At 41.9% G+C, this 22887-nt stretch overlaps 1 protein-coding gene across 13 annotated transcripts in view; it reads right to left on the bottom strand.

Annotated features, from left to right (window-relative positions):
- The window catches only part of ANKS1A (ankyrin repeat and sterile alpha motif domain containing 1A), a 191653-nt gene that overhangs the window by 52066 nt on the left and 116700 nt on the right, over positions 1 to 22887 (bottom strand). The window lies entirely within an intron of this gene.

Here is a 22887-nt window from a genome sequence, read left to right on the forward strand (position 1 = left end):
GCTCTGGCCTTGTATACTGGCAGTTCTCAAATGTTTGCCTGGGATGAAAAAAGGCCGAATCTAATTGAACCTGCAGGAGGAATTTAGCACAGAGAAACAGCATTATCTGAGCTGGAGCACGGCCAGACCTCTGGGTTAATAACCCAACAGGGGAAACTCATCAAGGACCTTCACTCTGGATCAGCAGCAATATTTCTGATTTTTAAAAAACGGGCTTTGGAAAATTTCCTTTTTCGACAAATCAATTCCACCAGCACCATATATGTCAGAGATGCTAACTCTTCGCTCTATCAAATAAGTGCCTGTGAAACCTGTAAATGGCTTTAAACACACGGACCCAGCTGAGGAGGGTTCGTTGAGTTCTGCATTCACTTCACCACAGCAAGTCCTCCTGGAGACCTACAGGGATGGATGGAACTACCTGGGCAGGAGCTGATACTTTAACTGAAATATTCCGTGTTTGGTTCTTTTCTCCTTTCAATCTAATTTAAAAGATTAGGGGCCAAAAACTGGCCAATGCTATTTCTGGCCTTGACTTAAATATATGATACTTGAAAGCAGAAAGAGTTGTAACATCCACTGTGACATTTGCAAGGAGGGCTTTTATTTTCAACATTCTTTATAAATGTTAACTATTTTATGTATGGGGGAAGGGGCAAGCAGGAAACAGAGTTACCTTAAAACTTATACTGGCATTTAAATGTAAAATTCAACACTCCCTCTTCAAATTAGAATGTTTTTGCAAAACATTTTTTGGCTTAAAAAAAATTGGGGTGGGGGGAGCTAATCTATCAAATTGAGTGAGAAATCCGTAAAACATTGGCAGTAAACCCTTTCTGAAATCCATAAATTTCTATGTGCCCATCTGTGAAGCAAATTATTCTGCATATTCTCCAGAATCCCTCATTTGTGGTATAAAAGGGCTACTACTTATTACTAGAGAATGAAAAAGTAAATAAAATTCAAGATTTAAGGGTGAGTTGGAGAAGGACTTAGTTATTCTATCTTCCTCTGGAAGAAAAAGAAAGCTATCTATGCCCAAGCCTGGCAAGGTCCTCAGCCATCCAAACCTGAGCCCTTTGGAGTGACCACAACATTTTAAGGACAGAGGACCTCCGACATCCTTCCGAGGTCCTTAATCACTGACATGTTTCTAAGTGTCTCTTTTGGGCTGGGAGGCCTATGGGCTTGTAAAAATGAACTGTGATTACTATCCTTGAAACGTCTCTAATCTGGTTAGGGAGACAGGCCATGCACAAAAAGACAAGATCAGCAATGCCCGAAGTGCCAAATTAGTGCCTGAGGAGAGACTGCCAAATGAAAAGCCTCTGCAATCTCAGGCTGCGAGTGGGCAGGTTCTGTGGCCGACAGAGACTTGCCCTCCTCCTCTCCCTGACTGGGCCCTGGTCCTCACGACTCTTGTCAGGCTAATGCCGTTGATCTAAACTGAGGCACCCCGCCCCCGCCCCTCCCACCTCTCACAGCACTTTGTTCTTTTTCTTCAAGAGCGCTTATCTTTGTTTGCGACAATATATTTTTTTTGTTTGTACTTGTTTAATATGTCTTTCCCTTTTGACCGTAAGTCCCTCAAAAGCTGGGTAAGTGTCTATTCTGTTTACTATTTCACTTCTGTATGCCCAGCACCTACAACAATGAGCACACAGTAGGCTCTCAATAACTGTGTTGAATGAATGAATGAGCAAGCCTTTAAAGAAGGGCAGCATTTCAACAAGAAGAAATGGAGAAAGCCATTCCAACAGGGACAAAGGTATAAACCAAAGTGTAGAGGAAAAGAGTGGGTAAAGGAATTGACAGGAACCAGATAAATAGAGTACAAGATGAGAGAGAAAGCCACGTATAGAAGCTGGAATCGCGTCATTCTCTGGAGAACCATGAATCCACCAGGCCAGGGAATTTGGACTTTGTACTGTAGCAGTAGGGCACTGGGGAAGGTTTTCAGTCAGGGGAGATAACACAAAATATTTAGGAACATGACAAGGCAGCCACACGTATGATGGCCTAGAGGAGAAGCCCAGAGGCAAGCAGAATACTGAGGAGGTGGGTGTCGAGGTGACACCAGGAAGGCAGGTGGGAATGGAGAGGAAGGGGAGAGATTCTGGGAGGAAACCTTGGTGACTGACACAGGATGGGGAGAAGAGGGAGCGTTCAGAGTGAAGCACATAAGAGGGCTTGGGACATCCTTTACAGGGCCAGGTGTGGGGATCACTTATACCACACAGACTTTCCCACTTCTCATCTTTCTATTGATTTCAAAAGGAAAATTGGTATTTTAAAAAAAAGCATCTTTACCTACAAATTAAGACCACGGTGGGTTCTACAGCTGCTAAACACTACCTGAGAAGCCCTCACGGACCAGGCAAGACGATCACGCTGTCAGGTGGTGAGCAGGTATAGTCACTCTTCCATGATGGGGTACAGAGACCTATGCTGATTTTGCCAAAAAGCACAACGGGGGAGAGGCTGAGCTCTGTCTCCCAGGCAGGAAGCACAGGAAGAAGCTTCACAAGGCAACAAGCAGCCCCCAGTCACTTCACAGAGCAGCTTTCTGTACAACCCCCTCAGGGGGAAGTGGGGGCTCTGAAAGGGTCACATACACTGTCCCTTGATTTGGGATCACTGACAAATTGGTCTCCATAATTTTTCAGGAGAGTAGGAGGCATGTCAAACTCCTTGGTGAAGCATTACTGGGTGGCATGTGACAAGAAAACCTCATCAGAATATATATTGCAATCTGTGATGATGTCATACGACTCCAAGAGGACCTGAGGACCTCAATGCAGCCAGAGAACAGAAGCGGTGTGAGAACAAGCCATCTGAGCAGAGGGGGAAGGAGCTGGGTTAGCTGGCAAAGAAATGAGAAGGTTTGAGGGTGGGAGGACATAACTGCAGCCTTAAATATCTGAAGAACTGTTAAGCAGGACAGTGTGGATGGTCCAGAAGGTAGAACCAGAACTGATGGGGTGGAAGTCACAGATTTTAGCTGGAAACAAGAAAGGAGTGTCCACAATTTCACACAAGTGATGGCGGATGGCAGACGGGGTCACTTGGGGCTTCCGAGCAAAAGCCTGACGATCACTTCAGGGAACACAGAAGTGACTTTGTTCATAACGCAGTTGGACTACCTGGTAACTCAGACTCCTTCTGATTTCTTGATTTGAGAATTTGCTAGAAATCGCCCTATCACTCTGCGAGTCACAAAAGAAAACATCTTACAGTCTTCCCTCCGGGACATCAGTAGAGGGAGGAAATGCTTTGAACCTTAAAAGTGAAAAAGGGGGCTTCCCTGGTGGCGCAATGGTTGAGAATCTGCCTGCTAATGCAGGGGACATGGGTTCGAGCCCTGGTCTGGGAAGATCCCACATGCCGCGGAGCAACTGGGCCCGTGGGCCACAACTACTGAGCCTGTGCGTCTGGAGCCTGTGCTCCGCAACAAGAGAGGCCACGATAGTGAGAGGCCCGCGCACCGCAATGAAGAGTGGCCCCCGCTTGCTGCAACTAGAGGAAGCCCTCGCACAGAAACGAAGACCCAACACAGCCAAATAAATAAATAAATAAATAAATAATAATTAAAGGTGCTAATAATTAAAAAAAAAAAAAAAGTGAAAAGGAAAACTCATGCTTTTTCCCAGGAATCCCCTCTTCCAAGTTACTTTCCTTCATATACCTAGACAAAACTTCTTTCTGGAGTTGGGGAGAAAAGTAAAATAGTACTGCAATAAATTGGGGTGAAACAAGAGGAATTGAAAAGTAACTGCTAATTAATGCCAAAACAAAAATTCAGCTCACCTATGTGCTAACTACAATCTCATTAAGACTTAGAAGCTCCAACTGGCTTCCCTCATTTAACAACTCCAACATCTTAAACAAGTCATTTCAGCTTGCAGACTTTAGTCTCCTCACTTGGAAAACTAAATCAAATAGTGGGCAAGATCAAATAGCTGCTATAAAAATCAACAGGATGTTTGGTCTTGACAACGATTTTTTGGATTTGACACCAAAAGCAAAGGCAACAAAAGCAAAAATAAACAAACTAAAAAGCTTCTGCACAGCAAAGGAAACCAGTAACAAAATGAAAAGGTAACTAATGGAATGGGAGAGAATATTTGCAAACCACATACCCAATAAGGGGCTAATATCCAAGATATACAGGAATTCAACTCAATAGCAAAAAAAACCAAGTAACTCAATTTAAAAATGGGCAAAGGACCTAAACAGACATTTTCCTAAAGAAGACATACAAATGGCCAACAGGTACATGAAAAGGTGCTCAACATCATTAAGCAACAGAGAAATGCAAATCAAAACCCCAGTGAGATATCACCTCACACCTGTTAGAATGGCTGTTATCAAAAAGACAAAAGTGTTGGTGAGGATGCAGAGAAAGGGAACCCTTGTACACTGTTGGTGGGAACGTAAACCAGTACCGTCACTGTGGAAAACCATATGGAGGTTCCTCAAGAAACTAAAAACAGAACTACCATATGATCCAGCAATTCTACTTCTGCGTTTATACTCAAAGGAAATGAAATCACTATCTCAAAGAGATATATCTGTGCTCCCATGTTCATAGCAGCATTGTTTACGATAGCCAAGGTATGGAAACAACCCGAGTCTGGTGACAGATGAATGAATAAAGAAAATGTGGAGTATTACTTTTATAAAAAAAATTATGTTATAAATTATAATATTACACACACAACGGAATATTAATCAGCCTTAAAAAAGAAGGAAATCCTGTCATTTGAAACCACATGGATGAACCTGGAGTATATTTTGCTAAGTGAAATAAGCCAAGACAGAGAAAGAGAAATACCCCATGATATCACTTATGTGTAGAAACTTAAAAAAAAGTCAAACTCATAGAACCAGGGGAAATAGGGGAAGGCTGGTAAAATGGTACAAACTTTCAGTGATAAGATAAATAAGGTCTGAGGATCTAATGTATAACATAGTGACTGACTATAGCTGATAATACTGTGTTTATCATATAATCAAAATTTGCTAATAGAGTAGAATGTCAATATTCGCACCAAAAGAAAAAAGTAAATACGTGAGGTGACAGACGTACTAATTAACGCAATGTGGGGAATACTTTCACAACGTATATGTATATTAAATCATCACGTTGTATACTTTAAATACCTTACAATTCTATTTTACCTCAATAAAGCTGGGAAAAAGTCAACGGATTGCATTACTCCCTATATAAAAATAAATTCCAGAAGAAACAAAGATTTAAACCTAAAAAATGAAATGATAAAAGTACTAGAAGAAAATAAGAAAATGCCGCTTTTTTTCCCTGGTATTCTTATAATAAGGAAGATCTTTTTAACTAGGACACAAAATCCTGGTTTAAAAAAAGTCATTAAAGGAGGAGGAACCAAGCTGGCGGAGTAGAAGGACGTGCTCTCATTCCCTCTTGCGAGAACACCAGAATCACAACTAGATGCTGGACAATCATCGACAAGAAGACACTGGAACTCACCAAAAAAGATACCCCACATCCAAAGACAAAGGAGAAGCCACAATGAGATGGTAGGAGGGGCGCAATCACAGTAAAATCAAATTCCATAACTGGTGTGTGGGTGACTCACAGACTGGCGAACACTTATACCACAGAAGTCCACCCACTGGAGTGAAGGTTCTGAGCCCCATGTCAGGCTTCCCAACCTGGGGGTCCAGCAACGGGAGGAGGAATTCCTAGGGAATCAGACCTTGAAGCCTAGTGGGAATTGATTGTAGGACTTCGACAGGACTGGGGGAAACAGAGACCCCACTCTTGGAGGGCACACACAAAGTAGTATGCGCATCGGGACCCAGGGGAAGGAGCAGTGACCCCAGGGGAGAGGGAACCAGACCTACCTGCTAGTGTCGGAGGGTCTCCTGCAGAGGTGGGGGGTGGCTCTGTTTCAGTGTGGGGACAAGGACACTGGTAGCAGAAGTTCTGGGAAATACTCCTTGGCGTGAGCCCTCCCAGAGTCCGCCATTAGCCCCACCAAAGAGTCCGGGTAGGCTCCAGTGTTGGGTTGCCTCAGGCCAAGCAAACAACAGGGAGGGAACCCAGACTCACCCATCAGCAGACAAGCAGATTAAAGTTTTACTGAGCTCTGCCCACCACAGCAACAGTCAGCTCAGCTCTACCCACCACCAGTCCCTCCCATCAAGCGTCTTAGATAGCCTCATCCACCAGAGGGCAGACAGCAGAAGCAAGAAGGACTACAATCCTGCAGCCTGTGAACAAAAACCATATTCACAGAAAGATATACAAGATGAAAAGGCAGAGGGCTATATACCAGATGAAGGAACAAGATAAAACCACAGAAAAACAACTAAATGAAGTGGAGATAGGCAACCTTCCAGCAAAAGAATTCAGAATAATGATAGTGAAGATGATCCAGGACCTCGGAAAAAGAATGGAGGCAAAGATCAAGAAGATGCAAGAAATGTTTAACAAAGACCTAAAAGAATTAAAGAACAAACAGAGATGAACAATACAATAACTGAAATGAAAAATACACTAAAAGGAATCAATAGCAGAATAACTGAGGCAAAAGAACGGATAAGTGACCTGAAAGACAGAATGGTGGAATTCACTGCTGCAGAACAGAATAAAGAAAAAAGAATGAAAAGAAATGAAGACAGCCTAAGAGACCTCTGGGACAACATTAAACGCAACAACATTCACATTATAGGGGTCCCAGAAGGAGAAGAGAGAGAGAAAGGACCAGAGAAAATATTTGAAGAGATTATAGTCGAACACTTCCCTACCATGGGAAAGGAAATAGCCACCCAAGTCCAGGAAGCGCAGAGAGTCACATACAGGATAAACCAAAGGAGGAACACACCAAGACACAGAGTAATCAAATTGGCAAAAATTAAAGACAAAGAAAAATTATTGAAAGCAGCAAGGGAAAAATGACAAATAACATACAAGGGAACTCCCATAAGGTTAACAGTTGATTTCTCAGCAGAAACTCTACAAGCCAGAAGGGAGTGGCATGATATACTTCAAGTGACGAAAGGGAAGAACCTACAACCAAGATTACTCTACCTAGCAAGGATCTCATTCAGAGTCGATGGAGAAATCAAAAGCTTTACAGACAAGCAAAAGCTAAGAGAATTCAGCACCACCAAACCAGCTCTACAACAAATGCTAAAGGAACTTCTCTAAGTAGGAAACACAAGAGAAGAAAAGGACCTACAAAAACAAACCCAAAACAATTCAGAAAATGGTCATAGGAATATACATATTGATAATTACCTTAAACATGAATGGATTAAATGCTCCAACCAAAAGGCACAGGCTTACTGAATGGATACAAAAACAAGACCCATATATATGCTGTCTACAAGAGACCCACATCAGACCTAGGGACACATACAGACTGAAAGTGAGAGGATGGAAAAAGATATTCCATGCAAATGGAAATCAAAAGAAAGCTGGAGTAGCTATACTCATATCAGATAAAATAGACTTTAAAATAAAGAATGTTACAAGACACAAGGAAGGACACTACATAATGATCAAGGGATCAATCCAAGAAGAAGCTATAACAATTATAAATATATATGCACCCAACACAGGAGCACCTGAATACATAAGGCAACTGGTAACAGCTATAAAAGAGGAAATCGACAGTAACACAATAATAGTGGGGGACTTTAACACCTCACTTACACCAATGGACAAATCATCCAAAATGAAAATAAATAAGGAAACAGAAGCTTTAAATGACACAATAGACCAGATAGATTTAATTGATATTTATAGGACATTCCATCCAAAAACAGCAGATTACACTTTCTTCTCAAGTGTGCACAGAACATTCTCCAGGATAGATCACACCTTGGGTCACAAATCAAGCCTCAGTAAATTTAAGAAAATTGAAATCATATCAAGCATCTTTTCTGACCACAACGCTATGCGATTAGAAATGAATTACAGGGAGAAAAACGTAAAAAACACAAACACATGGAGGCTAAACAATACGTCACTAAATAACCAAGAGATATACATTCCTTCCTTTCAAAGAGGAAACCAAAAACTACCTAGAGACAAATGACAATGAAAACACGACGACCCAAAACCTATGAGATGCAGCAAAAGCAGTTCTAAGAGGGAAGTTTATAGCTATACAAGCCTATCTAAAGAAACATCTCAAGTAAACAATCTAACCTTACACCTAAAGGAACTAGAGAAAGAAGAACAAACAAAACCCAAAGTTAGCAGAAGGAAAGAAATCATAAAGATCAGAGCAGAAATAAATGAAATAGAAACAAAGAAAACAATAGCAAAGACCAATAAAACTAAAAGCTGGTTCTTTGAGAAGATAAACAAAATGATAAACCATTAGCCAGACTGATTAAGAAAAAGAGGGAGAGGACTCAAATCAATAAAATTAGAAATGAAAAAGGAGAAGTTACAACAGACACCGCAGAAATACAAAGCATCCTAAGAGACTACTACAAGCAACTCTATGCCAATAAAATGGACAACTTGGAAGAAATGGACAAATTCTTAGAAAGGTATAACCTTCCAAGATTGAACCTGGAAGAAACAGAAAATATGAACAGACCAATCACAAGTAATGAAATTGAAACTGTGATTAAAAATCTTCCAACAAACAAAAGTCCAGGACCAGATGGCTTCACAGGTGAATTCTATCAAACGTTTAGAGAAGAGCTAACACCCATCCTTCTCAAACTCTTCCAAAAAATTGCAGACGAAGGAACATTCCCAAACTCATTCTGTGAGGCCACCATCACCCTGATACCAAAACCAGACAAAGATACTACAAAAAAAGAAAATTACAGACCAATATCACTGATGAATACAGATGCAAAAATCCTCAACAAAATACTAGCAAACAGAATCCAAGAACACATTAAAAGGATCATACACCATGACCAAGTGGGATTTATCCCAGGGATGCAAGAATTCTTCAATACACACAAATCAATCAATGTGATACACCATATTAACAAACTGAAGAATAAAAACCATATGATCATCTCAATAGATGCAGAAAAAGCTTTTGACAAAATTCAACACCCATTTATTATAAAAACTCTCCAGAAGGTGGGCATAGAGGGACCCTACCTCAACATAATAAAGGCCATATACGACAAACCCACAGCAAACATCATTCTCAATGGTGAAAAACTGAAAGCATTTTCTCTAAGATCAGGAATGAGACAAGGATGTCCACTGTCACCACTATTATTCAACAGAGTTTTGGAAGTCCTAGCCACGGCAATCAGAGAAGAAAAAGAAATAAAAGGAATACAAATTGGAAAACAGCAAGTAAAACTGTCACTGTTTGCAGATGACATGATACTATACACAGAGAATCCTAAAGATGCCACCAGAAAACTACTAGAGCTAATCAATGAATTTGGTAAAGTTGCAGGATACAAAATTAATGCACAGAAATCTCTTGCATTCCTATACACTAATGATGAAAAATCTGAAGGAGAAATTATGGAAACACTCTCATTTACCATCGCAACAAAAAGAATAAAATACCTAGGAATAAATCTACCTAGGGAGACAAAAGACCTGTATGCAGAAAACTATAAGACACTGATGAAAGAAATTAAAGATGATACCAACAGATGGAGAGATATACCATGTTCTTGGATTGGAAGAATCAATATTGTGAAAATGACTATACTACCCAAAGCAATCTACAGATTCAATGCAATCCTTATCAAATTACCAATAGCATTTTTTACGGAACTAGAACAAATCATCTTAAAATTTGTATGGAGACACAAAAGACCTCGAGTAGCCAAAGCAGTCTTGAGGGAAAAAAACGGAGCTGGAGGAATCAGACTCCCTGACTTCAGACTATACTACAAAGCTACAGTAATCAAGACAATATGGTACTGGCACAAAAACAGAAACATAGATCGATGGAACAAGATAGAAACCCCAGAGATAAACCCACACACCTATGGTCAATTAATCTATGACAAAGGAGGCAAAGATATACAATGGAGAAAAGACAGTCTCTTCAATAAGTGGTGCTGGGAAAACTGGACAGCTACATGTAAAAGAATGAAATTAGAACACTCCGTTAACACCATACACAAAAATAAACTCAAAATAGATTCAAGACCTAAATGTAAGACTGGACACTATAAAACTCTTAGAGGAAAACATAGGAAGAACACTCTGACATAAATCACAGCAAGACCTTTTTTGATCCACCTCCTAGAGTAATGGAAATAAAAACAAAAATAAACAAATGGGACCTAATGAAACTTAAAAGCTTTTGCACAGCAAAGGAAACCATAAACAAGATGAAAAGACAACCCTCAGAATGGGAGAAAATATTTGCAAATGAATCAACAGACAAAGGATTAATCTCCAAAATATATAAACAGCTCATGCAGCTCAATATTAAAGAAACAAACAACCCAATCCAAAAATGGGCAGAAGACCTAAATAGACATTTCTCCAAAGGAGACATACAGATGGCCAAGAAGCACATGAAAAGCTGCTCAACATCACTAATTATTAGAGAAATGCAAATCAAAACTACAATGAGGTATCACCTCATACCAGTTAGAATGGGCATCATCAGAAAATCTACAAACAACAAATGCTGGAGAGGGTGTGGAGAAAAGGGAACCCTCTTGCACTGTTGGTGGGAATGTAAATTGATACAGCCACTATGGAGAACATATGGAGGTTCCTTAAAAAACTAAAAATAGAATTACCATATGATCCAGCAATCCCACTACTGGGCATATACCCAGAGAAAACCATAATTCAAAAAGACACATGCCCCGCAATGTTCATTGCAGCACTATTTACAATAGCCAGGTCATGGAAGCAATCTAAATGCCCATCGACAGACAAATGGATAAATTAGTTGTGGTACATATATACGATGGAATATTACTCAGCCATAAAAAGGAATGAAATTGAGTCATTTGTTGAGACTTGGACGGATCTAGAGACTGTCATAGAGAGTGAAGTAAGTCAGAAAGAGAAAAACAAATATCGTATATTAACGCATGTATGTGGAACCTAGAAAAATGGTACAGATGAGCCAGTTTGCAGGGCAGAAGTTGAGACACAGATGTAGAGAACAGACGTATGGACACCAAGAGGGGAAAACCGCGGTGGGGTGGGGATGGTTGTGTGCTGAATTGGGCGATTGGGATTGACATGTATATACTGATGTGTATAAAATTGATGACTAATAAGAACCTGCAGTATAAACAAACAAACAAAAAAAACAACTAATACTAAACTTTCTTTGGGTTATTTGTATGGAAATATGTTAATATAAATGTTTCAGACATTACATGAAATTTCTAAAAATCTTATATGTTCTGGTATAATGTTATAAGTCATAATTCTAGTTATTACTTTAAAATGTATATCTCAGAAATAACTAAATTTCCTTGTCAATTGCATTATTATGAACTTTCATCAAATCTTTAACTGTGGTCATTTTTAAGTCTTTTGTCATTTACAGACAGTTCTGGGTGTACTCTGATGCTTTTTCAAATATGTTCCTATAAAAGGGTTTCATCTTCAAGGAATTCATGGAAAAGACTGACAAGAACAGCTTTCTGGTAACTGACTATACTGCTGAACTGAATGAATAAGCATTTTCAGAACGCTAATGGAAAACTGATGAACTCATAAAAGTGCTAACAAAAGATCAAGATGAAAAATAAATTAATTACATGGGACTGAGTGAACTGATGAGGATGATTATAATTTTTGTGACTTTCTGTTTGAATAAAAAAAAAAAATCCGACAAGGACTCAAAGGCAAAAAATATACAAATCAATTTTCACTGCAAAGTAAAGGAGCTGTTACAGTGGAGGATTACTGGACTGAATGTCAATATTATGACATAGTATGAGTATGTTTCGTGTTTGGTAATTGCAATCGTTGTTGCTTTTGTTGTGGTCATCCATTTACAATGCTTGGCGTCAGTCTATTTATCTCTTGTAAAAATAAAATACAGTGTGTGTGTGTGTGTGTGAAAAAAATAGTAATTAAAGAAAAGATTGATAGATTCATTTATATAAAAATTTTGTATTTCTGCATGTTAAAAAAAAAACCAACCAAACTCCAAATACCATAAACAAAGCCAAAAGACAAACTCATATCACAGATAAAAGGTCAATTTCTTCAAACATAAAGAGCTTCTACAAACGAAAAGAGATCGATTCAAAGAAAAGAAAGGAACAAGCACAATCCAGAAAAGAAAACAGGTTTTTTTTTAAGCATATGAAAAGATGGTACCTCACTCTTAATAAAAGACACCCACTTCAAAACTATACTAAAATAACATTACCAACCTGTTAACCAAAAAGAGATTAAAAAGCCAACAACTCTCAGGTTGGTGAGGTATAGAGAAACAGATGCTCTTTGTGTGTATGAGAGTAAATTTAACATGCATAAACCCTTTAAGATACCTGTTTACCTTCTGGAAATTTATTTTAAAATAACTTTGTATAAGGATATGCATTGCAGCATTACTTTTCATTAGTGTCGACTAAAAAAGATGCACGTGAGAGTTACGAGTTAAGTTTTAATGGGGGCAAAGTGAGGACTACAGCCCGGGAGTCAGCATTTCAGATAGCTCTGAGAAACTGCTCCAAAGATGTAGGGGGGAAGGTCAGTATGTATGTGATTTTAGTGAAGAAGGAGTACATGTAATCAAGCACATATTTTTTTGCAGAAGGTTTCTGCTAGTCTTGTGAAGGTTACTGCTCGTCATCACCATGAAGGATTTTAGTGCTTTTCTAGATATGCGGAGATACAAGAATTGGGCTCATAGAGCTTCCCTGGTAGCGCAGTGGTTAAGAATCTGCCTGCCAACGCAGGAGACACGGGTTTGAACCCTGGTCAGGGAAGATCCCACATGCCGCGGAGCAACTAAGCCCACTACTGAAGCCCACACGCCTAGAGCCCGTGCTCCGCACAGCAATAAGAAGCCCACGCACTGCAACGAAGTGTAGCCCTGCTCGCTGCAACTAGAGAAAGCCTGCGCACAGCAACGAAGACCCAACGTAGCCAAAAATCAAAAAAAAAAAAAAAAAAAAAATAGTGCTTTAAAGAAAAAAAAAAAAATTGGGCTCATAAAATCGGCTCCTGAAAATATCTAACTATCTGAAGACCTGTTGTGCCAGTTTTTCCCAGAGCACAGAGTGCCTCATTTCTGCTCTCCACCCTGAACTTCTTTCAGGGGGTGTTGAAAGTCAGCAGCTGCAGCAGCACATGATTTAATCCTTGTAGAGGTAGATGGCAAGTGCCAATGGCGAGTGCCAATTTGTAGCTGACGTTAGTAAAAACTTGGTAACATCCAAAATGTCCATCTGCAGGAAATGATAAATGACAGTATATCCATACTACGGATACGAAGTATAAAAATGAAAAGGAAACACTTCATACTGAATTAGAGTGATTTTCAAAAAAATACTATTAAATGAAGAAAGTGAGATTCTGAGTAATATGTATAACATGGCACCATTTATTTTAAAAAGAAAGAAAAATATTCAACGTGTCTGAAATGCTTACAGATGCACAGAGTATTTCAAGGAGTATGTAGGAGAGATGCTTGAAAAACTTGTGATAGGAACTGGGTGTCTAGGGAGCAGAGAGGGAGGGAGACTTAAAACATTACATATTCTTCAGTACCTTTTAAATGTCAGCCACATTCAGGTATTATAACTCAAAAAAAAAAAAAAAAACCCCGGGTATAAAAATTCCATTTCCAGAGTTGGCTTTGCCTAGACTTCAATCTGCAGTTGGGTATGGCGGTTGAGACAAATATTCCCACCAAGGGCACAGAGACAGCTCAAGACCTTGGGGTTTGGCTATCCCCACCCTTGAAGTGCTCTCCTCTGCCACTACACCCCAAGATCCACAGCGTTCCCTCCTGTCCTATGAGCCAGCACAGAGGTTTGGCCAGCCCCTGAAGATAAGCTTCTCCAGGCTTATCTGCCTTCTGAGTGTCAGTGAGGGAAGCTATTTCCCCAGCAGCAAAACCCAGGACGGCATGCCTAAATGCATAACAGATACAAGGCAGCCCCCTGGTTTTTTGGAGGTCCTGTTGAAAATAACTAGCTCCAAAGTAGAAAGGAACTGGAACATTTATACAAAACACACCATTTCAACTGAGTTTACAACAGCTTCCTGGTTGTTTAAATCAGGACAGGCAAGAACAGATCGCCAGACAAATTGTCATTTGTAGGCCCCTAGTGAGCTTACGCAGTTTTCCACCTGTCCAGATAGATAAACAGGCCGCTTTGAGTTATGGACAGGTGGGCCCCGTGGCGCCAGAGACTGGAGTCATTCGAGCTCGTGAGCAAGACAGAGCAGAACGCCTGCGGAAGAGCGCTCAGCACCTTGGCCCTGCCCAGAATCTTCAGGTCACAAGCATTCCTCTTACCCACTGGCTACCCCCATGGTGGCATCAAAACGGAACATCCATGGGGAAGAAAGCAGGACAAAGGAAAGTAAATGAACCCTAGGCAGGGAGGGCAGTGTTCCATGAAAACACAGAGCTGAGACAGGATCACATCTCTGAGGGCGCGAGCACAACACTGGCATCCAGAAAAGAGCTCTGTGTTGTTGCTGAGGATCATGGATTCCAAACGAAGCCTAAGTGAGGTCCAGATTAATTGCTTTCCTAGGGTCTTACATAATGAAAAGCCTGTCCCTCATTATCTGGCCGGGTAATTACTTAGCTGCCTCTCTGACCACACAGCACATCTCTGAACAAACTAAACTTCTCTGGCGTCTATTCATTTCAAGGAGGAAAAAACATAGAAACATAGTTGTCCTATGAGAATGTAATGAAGCCAGTGTGTTTAGTGATACTTCATGGGGCTCCACGTGAGCCAGAGATGATGAGGGCTAAAGCAGTCAGCAGTGGGTCACCTGGGCAGATTTACAGGGAAGGAGCAAGGACAGACCAGAGGTATCAAAATGCTTGGCATCTCAACCTGAACCAGACCCAGGCCTGCATGCACTACACACTCACTAACTAGGCAACTACAGTCCCTGGGCACAACTGACCCCTAGCTGGACACACCAGATGTAAGTAGTTCACCATCTGAAATAACACAGAACCTACACATATGTACACACACACACACACACACACACACACACACACACACACACACAATCTCTGTACCTGGCACCTCAGAAGCTCCTTCTACATCGACCACCCTAAGTCCACTCAGGGTCAGAGAATCTCTGAGGCCACCAGTATCTCACACTCTGACTGTAATTAACTGTTGGGAACCCCTGGGCTTGGGGCTCCTAAGAAGAAGCATTTAAGATTAATCAGGGCATCAGCCCCAAGATGCCTTCCAGGGCATCAGCAAGCACCATTCTGTGCTCCAAACGATGGTGCCAACACCTGCACTCATCTGCCCTGACTCCTTAAACACCTAGTCAGCTGTCCTCCTCTCACGGGAGCTCCTGTTTTCAGATTCCTGGCCATTTTCTGGTCTAAATCATTTTGAATTCCCTTCCTTTTGCCTTATAATCCTGGTTTTTAGATTTTATTTCTGCTTTGAGCATGTGATGCACCCATGGAAATGTATTTCCTAAGACACTGACCTAGAACCCAAACCCCTCTGCTCTGTCAGAACCCACCCGATGATCATGGCCCAGGATGACGACAAGGACAATGATCAAGTTTGAGAAATTCTTAGAAATTCAGATTTTATTCTAGTTCAATAGCTTAAAAAATACATGTATGTATATACGTGTGTGTACACATGTATGCGTGTACATATGTATGTACATACATATGTTTAAAAAGGCCCCAAAACAGCTTAATAGAAAAAAATCAAGGGGAAAAAAAACAAGATGAGAAAAGAAGCAGGTGGCGATAGTGGCTAAAGAGAAAGAGAAAGGAAGTTAAAGGTAACAGTCAGGTAATAAGGTATATTTGTAAGATAATGTAAATGTAGAATGGAATTTTTTTATTGAAGTATAGTTGAGTTACAATGTTGTGTTAGTTTCAAGTGTACAGAAAGTGATTCAGTTATACATATATATGTATATGTATACACGTATATGTGTGTGTGTGTGTGTGTGTGTATATATATATATATATATATATATATATAGAAAGAGAGAGAGAGAGGGAGAGAGAATGGAATTTTAAATTTCTCTTACAGGAGAAATAATTGTGTACAAACAGAAGCAGCAGCCCAGTAGCTCTGCTCGTGCTCCGCCCACACCCGCCCAGCTCCCTCTCTCCTCCTTCTCAGAGGGGTCTTCCCAGGCTGCCCCACTGAACTGCAGCCCTGGCCTCCACCGCACTCTATCCCTCTTCTCAGCTTTATTTTTCTTATTAGCACTCTTATCACCAACTAGCACACTATGCATTTTACATATTGTCTCCTTTTATTGCCCTCTAGCCTTCTAGAAAGTCAGCTCCATGAGGCAGGGGATTTTGTCTGTTTTGTTCACTGCTCAACCCCAGTGCTGACAACAGTGCCTGGAACATAGCAGGTACTCAATAAGTTAGTCAAACGAATGAATAATTATGATAAAAATATACTTCTATTCTACATTATTTCCAATTATGTGAAAAATACCTCTACTTGTTTCTCAAACAATTGCTTAGAATAACATAAGATAAACTACTATTCCCGAAATTATATAAAATTACTCAGTCTGTATCTTACTGATGCCATGACTAGAAAAAAAGAAGCAAGAGATACAAAACCAGAACCAAAGTATATAAAGAATGTCCCAGAAAATGTTTCTTTCTGTGATTCTCAGCATTTATATGCACTGGAATAAAGACCAAATTCTTCTCATATATTCACCTACATTCACTGTCACTCAAGCTCTTGGTCTGGTGTTAACAAAGCAAAATGTAATGAAACGAAAAAGAGGAGAAAAGGGAAATTCTCATCTTGCTAGCAATTTCACACATACCACAAAATTGTACATAGTACTTGATGGTGCCTGTCCTGACGCAGCTAAATGGAACTAGACTGTTTGTGAAAGGTCCGAGGACAGACAGTGTGGGTGGTGGCGTGGGGCGGAGGGGAGGTAGCTTACACCACAAGCAGTAAGTGTTCTGTAGAATACAAAAATGGGTGAACCCTGGCAAGAATGTTTTAAAGAAAGAAAATAATAGAAAAATCCTGGTGGAGAAGGCTGAGAATGAATGGCTGTTAGAAAAGCCTCTCCTTGATGCCACCAGTAAAAATAAGAATGAAGAGGAAAAATAAATGAGAAAAGGAGGAAGAAAGTAAAAAGACAGGAAAGAAAAAAAAAGATAGGAAAGAGCACAGATGAAAAGGGGAGAGGGAGCAAAGGGAAAAAGAGAGATGAAAATAAAGAAGCAAGATGAGTAAAAAGATAGGAAAAGCAGCAATGAGGCAATCTGGAGAAGCAGAGAAAAACGTGAAAATGAGGAAAGGAAAGAGAAAAGTCAGGGTCCAAGAGGCCCGGGATGAGGAGTGGAGGGGCAGCAGCCGGGAGGGCACCCTCTCCCAGGCCAGGTCCCAGCTGCCTCGCCCTTTCCAGCAAGCTGTCCAGGGGGAGGCATGATGTCATCAAGAGATGGTCAGGAGAGGCTCGGGCGGGGGTGGACACACCGACCTTCTCATCACTGGCCAACTGCAGAGCCAGGACTGACTCCAGCTTATTCACAGCACTCTGGTGCGTCTTCTGTTAGCACCAAGGCCATGGAGATGCCCATATATATATATATATATAAATATATATATATATTTTTAATCTAGGCTAAAAAAATCACTTGGATTTATCAGACAGAATGGCCAAAATTGTTTATTCAGGACTGCCTATAAAATAAGTGAGATTATTTTTAAAATATGAAAACAAAAACACCCTCAGTCTTACCAGACCACTTAAAACCAAAGGAAATGTAGAGGTTCTAGGATAAAAGTTGTGACTACTGTATATACCCAGAAGCAATGTAAATAGACACTCCAGGCTCCAATCTGTCCCTAGAGGTAGGAGGGTCACATTCTTGTTTAGAGTGGGAGGGCTGTGCTCAGCAGAAAGGACTACGTGCTTGTTTACATGTTAAAGAACAATGCACACTGCAGAACAGTGGTGTGGAAAGTTTAGCCACTGTCAGCGGAAATTCAAGCCCAAATCCCTCTGTTTTACATCTAAGTCATTCTTCTTGCACACCTGACTCTCAAGGGTTAAAAGCAACCAAAGCCTCTGTGGAGTTGAACCAATCAGTGTTTCTCTTGATGACATCATGCCTCCAACTGGACAGCTTGCTGGAAAGGGCGAGGCCTGTGGGACCTGGCCTGGAAGGGTGCCCTCCTGGTTGCTGTTCCTTCCCTCCTCATGGGGAGATTCAAGGGCCAAGGGTCCCCGCAGCTACCATTTCAGACGAAACCAGGACATTCCCCAGATCCCTGGCCAGAGATTACTCTCAGTTTGCACAAAATGCATATGAAGCATGCCCCTGCACTTCACTTCACCCATTTCTCACTAGTTTAATATTGATGAAAGCCGATTACAAAACATCACTTAAGCCTTTAGCCAAGTTCTAAATGGCTCAAATGTTTATGCTAAGTAGACAAGCAGCCTTCTGTGGTTTTCTCTTTCCTAAGCTTCAATCCCATTCAAAGGCAGGTACGTGAGAGACCTATCTGACCCCTTAGACTTGTTATATATTCAAACCACTATCTGACCAGGAGGTTATTTCTGTTCTTCTTGCGAGGTGTTTATTTCGGATGTGGATTGCTGCTGCCGTGTGTGTGTGTGTGTGTGTGTGTGTGTGTGTGTGTGCGCGCGCGCGCGCGTGCGTGTCTGTACCTGCGGGTGCATTGTGCAGCGCAGGAGACTGATTCAGGAGCACACAGCTGAAACGCTGCAGACACTGCCAACACCGTGGAAGGAGAACAGGTTTCTTTCTTAGAGTTGGAAGTGGGAAAGGCTTCGAGTTAAATGATGAATTTCTCCTGCCTCCCAGCACCCTGAATATCCATGCCTTCTGGTTCATCTGCAAATGAAGATTAATTTACAATTTACATGCAAGAGCCATGTTGACTGCTCCAGCACACAGCCATCTATGGTTGCTTAGAGTTGATAGAAACCGTGCTAGAAATGTCCGTATCGTTCAGGGTCCCTGCAGGAAAAAGAAGGCACATTCGAACTGGGGAACTGAAGGAGCTTGATAAAGGGATTATTTATACAGGTTTGCGTAGGGGACAAAGAGTAACAAGGGATGGGAGCTAGTCACAGCCAGGAGCCCCAGACCAGGAGGGTCCAGGGGAGGGGCTGGTTACCAGAACGCAGAGAGAGCAGCTACTGGGAAAGGATCTCTCACAAGACTGATGGTCTTCAGCAGAGGGACCCAGCCAATCCAAGATTTCCTTGGCCTAGTGATGCAGTCCACATGGGTCAGCCTCCTGGGGCACACAGGCAGGTAGAGAGGGTAGGGAATGCACTGAAGGGCAGAAGGAAGATGCCCTGACGGTGTCTAACAATCGGAGAATAGCTTAAAGAACAACAAACTAACTAACCTTATGATATAACCAGGGATAGAATACTATGCTTTTTAGAATGAGGATCTGAATCCAGATCTTATTGACACTGCCACGGTATACAGCCATTAGGTAAGAAAAGCAAATTATAAATCAGCAAATGTACTGAGACCCCAAATTTGGATATACATCAAACGTTAACAGAGGTTAACTATGTAGAGAGATGTAGGTGATTTATCACCTACACTCCTTATCTTTATATTTTAAAGTTTTATTTAAGCGTCTCAGTTTAACTTCTATGATGCCCAAGGGATCATTAAGACAAAGAGGGCGCTGACTTGACTGCAGAACATGGAAAGTATCTACTGAAGCTGGGATTTAGAGCTCCTCTTAGGCTGAGCACTTTTAAAAGCAAACTGTTCCTTCTTTGTTACCAGAAATTTAACAGAAAATACGGAGAATACAAGTGTCACTATTGGATACTGTCTCAGAGGTTTCCCTTAACCAGGCTAACTTTCAGAAGTCCTTAGTTCAGGGCAATCGACAAGGGCCGTGTTAACACCTATGAGGAGCAGGCTGTACGTGGACAAAGTGACCATCCACTGCGCATATTCCCCAACTATACATCATTATCCCAAACACCCAGCCAGTCAAGTGGCCACTGCTGCCCCGGATGCAGAAGGTGCATCGGAACAATAAACAGTAGAGAGGCTGCAGGTTGCTCTCTAACCTCTCCTCTCTCAGGGAGCCAGGCAGAAAGGCTCATTAATTTCTCAAAGAACAATGGCGGGGTGGGGGGGGTGGGGGGGTGGCGCCTGCCCTACTTTGCCAGGCGGGGCGGGCTCTTCCGTCTTGGGTGGGGCAGAGTAGTGCAGGAGGTTACAGGCTGAAGGGCTTGAACTCCACCACTGGACCATCCATCCCAAAGCTCTGCCTTTTTAAAGGTCTGAAGACACTCCACGCCCCAGTTCTCTTTCTCCAAAGCTGCAGGCACAATAATAATATTAATATCTACCATTCACTCAATACTTCATGCATACTAGGCACTGTGCTGGGCAGTGAAACACATACCTAATTGGTAAAAACACCTCTGAAACACAGATTTGACCACCTCTGTTTCACAGATAAAGATAACAACATCGAGGCTTCCTGGGGCCTCACACATGAAGGCGGAGTCGATGGAGCTGGGGCTCCAAGCGGGATCTGCTGACTTGGGAGAGGAGCCCCGCGTGCTACCCTGCACTGCCTTCCAGGAGCAGCCTGGCTAGCCTGCACACAACTCCATCTGTGCTGGCATCGCAGCTGCCTGGGCCCAGAGCCTCCCTCTTCCTCCCAGGCCCCACGGTGAACAGCTGAGCTGGTCCACAGCTGCTTCACAGCAGCCTTCCCTACCTCCTGGGGATCTAACGACGACAAAGAAAAAAAGTCGTGAAGCACAAGATACAGGCAAAGCAGCCTTCAGGCATGGTTCAGGGTAGTGGCGAGCAGCCGTTAACTAGTGCCGGGTTCTAGGAAGTCTGCCCAAGCCCTGCGTTTAGGGCCAACCAGTGGGGGAAACACTCCTGAAGTTTCTCTTTAGACAGAGATAGCCACAAAAACCAAGTATAATATGACTCAAAAACAATATTGAAGGGTTACACATAAAGGGCCGTGTTAATGTTTACTACGCAAGCAAAGCTTGCTCTTCTGAATTCTTTCCAATAAGACCTCAATTGCCTTTACTTTTTTCACACTTAAAATGTAACAGTGCTTCTGGTGGTTAGCCACACTACAGCCTTGGCCAGGACACCTAGACCTCGAACAGTCCCTGGGTTCACTGGATCCACCTGCAATCTCTACCCACAAAGGAAATATCAGCATATAAACCTCCTCTCATTAAGATGTCAGGAGACCACTGATATATTAGCCCAAACAGCCAACTTCAATTAAACTGGGCTGTGCCTCGGTGATTGTGTGTTTCTTTTCCAGGAGGAAATGGTGGAGCCCATAACACTGCCTGGAAATGCTGCATGCCAACAGGGCCTGGATATCCCGTGCAGAATCGCCCAGCGACTTCTTGGGGTGGAGGATATGCTCAGGGTAGAGCCATAAAGAAGATTATGGTTAGATTGGTAAAGCTGTCTTCCAGCCCATTTGGAGGATTCTGAGATACTGCCTTGATATCAAATCAAATACTCACTTCTCAGCCTCATGTTCAAGGTCCTCTCACTGTCTGGTCTCAATTTCACTTTCTACCATTATTTCTTACTCTCCTTGTACAAACTCTACACTCTGTAGAAACCAAATGACCTAAGCTTTCCCAGCTCCACGCCCTTGCTCATGCTTTTCTCTCCACCTCAATGCCCTTTCTTCATCCTATGGTTTCAATCTGGTTCTAACCAAAACACTTGGTTCTTTAATTCCATGTCCAATGCCACTTCTCTGTGATCTTTCCTAAAGCCCTTTCCACCCTCTCGTACCCCTTGCCTCTGCCCACCCCACCCCCACTAATGTTTTTCTCTATTGATCTCTCCTGCCATTTCAGAGAATATTGCATTTATCTTACTCTTAAGCTGCCTTATCCTATACTTGACTGTAAATTAGTAAAACTCCATTTTGAAAAACAAAGGTAGAGCACACTTTCCTACAAACACCTACTCTCCTGTGTGTAATCTTCTGGCCCCAGGCGCTCTTGAACACAAACTGATTTTCCTTAAGTGGCCTGGCATCTAGCACAGGCTTACCAAATTCTGGTTTACTAAATAGTGAAGACCTTCTCTGGCACAGGATCTTCCTGTCCCTGACTAAACAGAGTCCTAAACCTCATCATATCTGGAGATGAGTGCTGGAGGGATCGGCCCCGCCCTGTTCCCACATTGGGAATGGGATTAGCTTTGGTTTACATAACTTTTGCAGCTGCAACCCGGATGGGCTGGGTAGGGCATTTAGTCTACAGAGTGTTCAAATGGACATGCCAGCTGCAGTGGTCCCCTCCTCTTCAAGTGCTAAATTCATCTCTTGAAAATGTTCCGGGGAGACAGATCCAGCCTGCTTCAAAGTCAGCTTCCTCCCAGCAAGAAGCTTTCAAGGGTAGTACTTGAACATTCCCTGTGTGTTTACCCATCTTTGAGAAACACATTCTTCTGCCCAGGAAGACATGTCACAGGTCACTGAAAAATATTTGGGCACATATTTCTAACTATTCTATAACAATGGCTATGAAAGGAACCTGGGCCTCAGACTCCAAATGTTTTCTCCTCACTAATCTCTCTTTGTTTCCTGAACCACCTAGCCCTCTGCCCCGCCAACCCAGGAATGTGGGATGGGCAGAACGCTTCTGCGGGGAGATCATTCGGTCTTCCTGGGAAACACAGTAAGAATAATCACGAGCTGCGGGAAACAGAA

This window comes from Balaenoptera ricei, chromosome 11 (genome assembly GCF_028023285.1).
Source record: "Balaenoptera ricei isolate mBalRic1 chromosome 11, mBalRic1.hap2, whole genome shotgun sequence".
Classification (NCBI taxonomy): domain Eukaryota; kingdom Metazoa; phylum Chordata; class Mammalia; order Artiodactyla; family Balaenopteridae; genus Balaenoptera; species Balaenoptera ricei.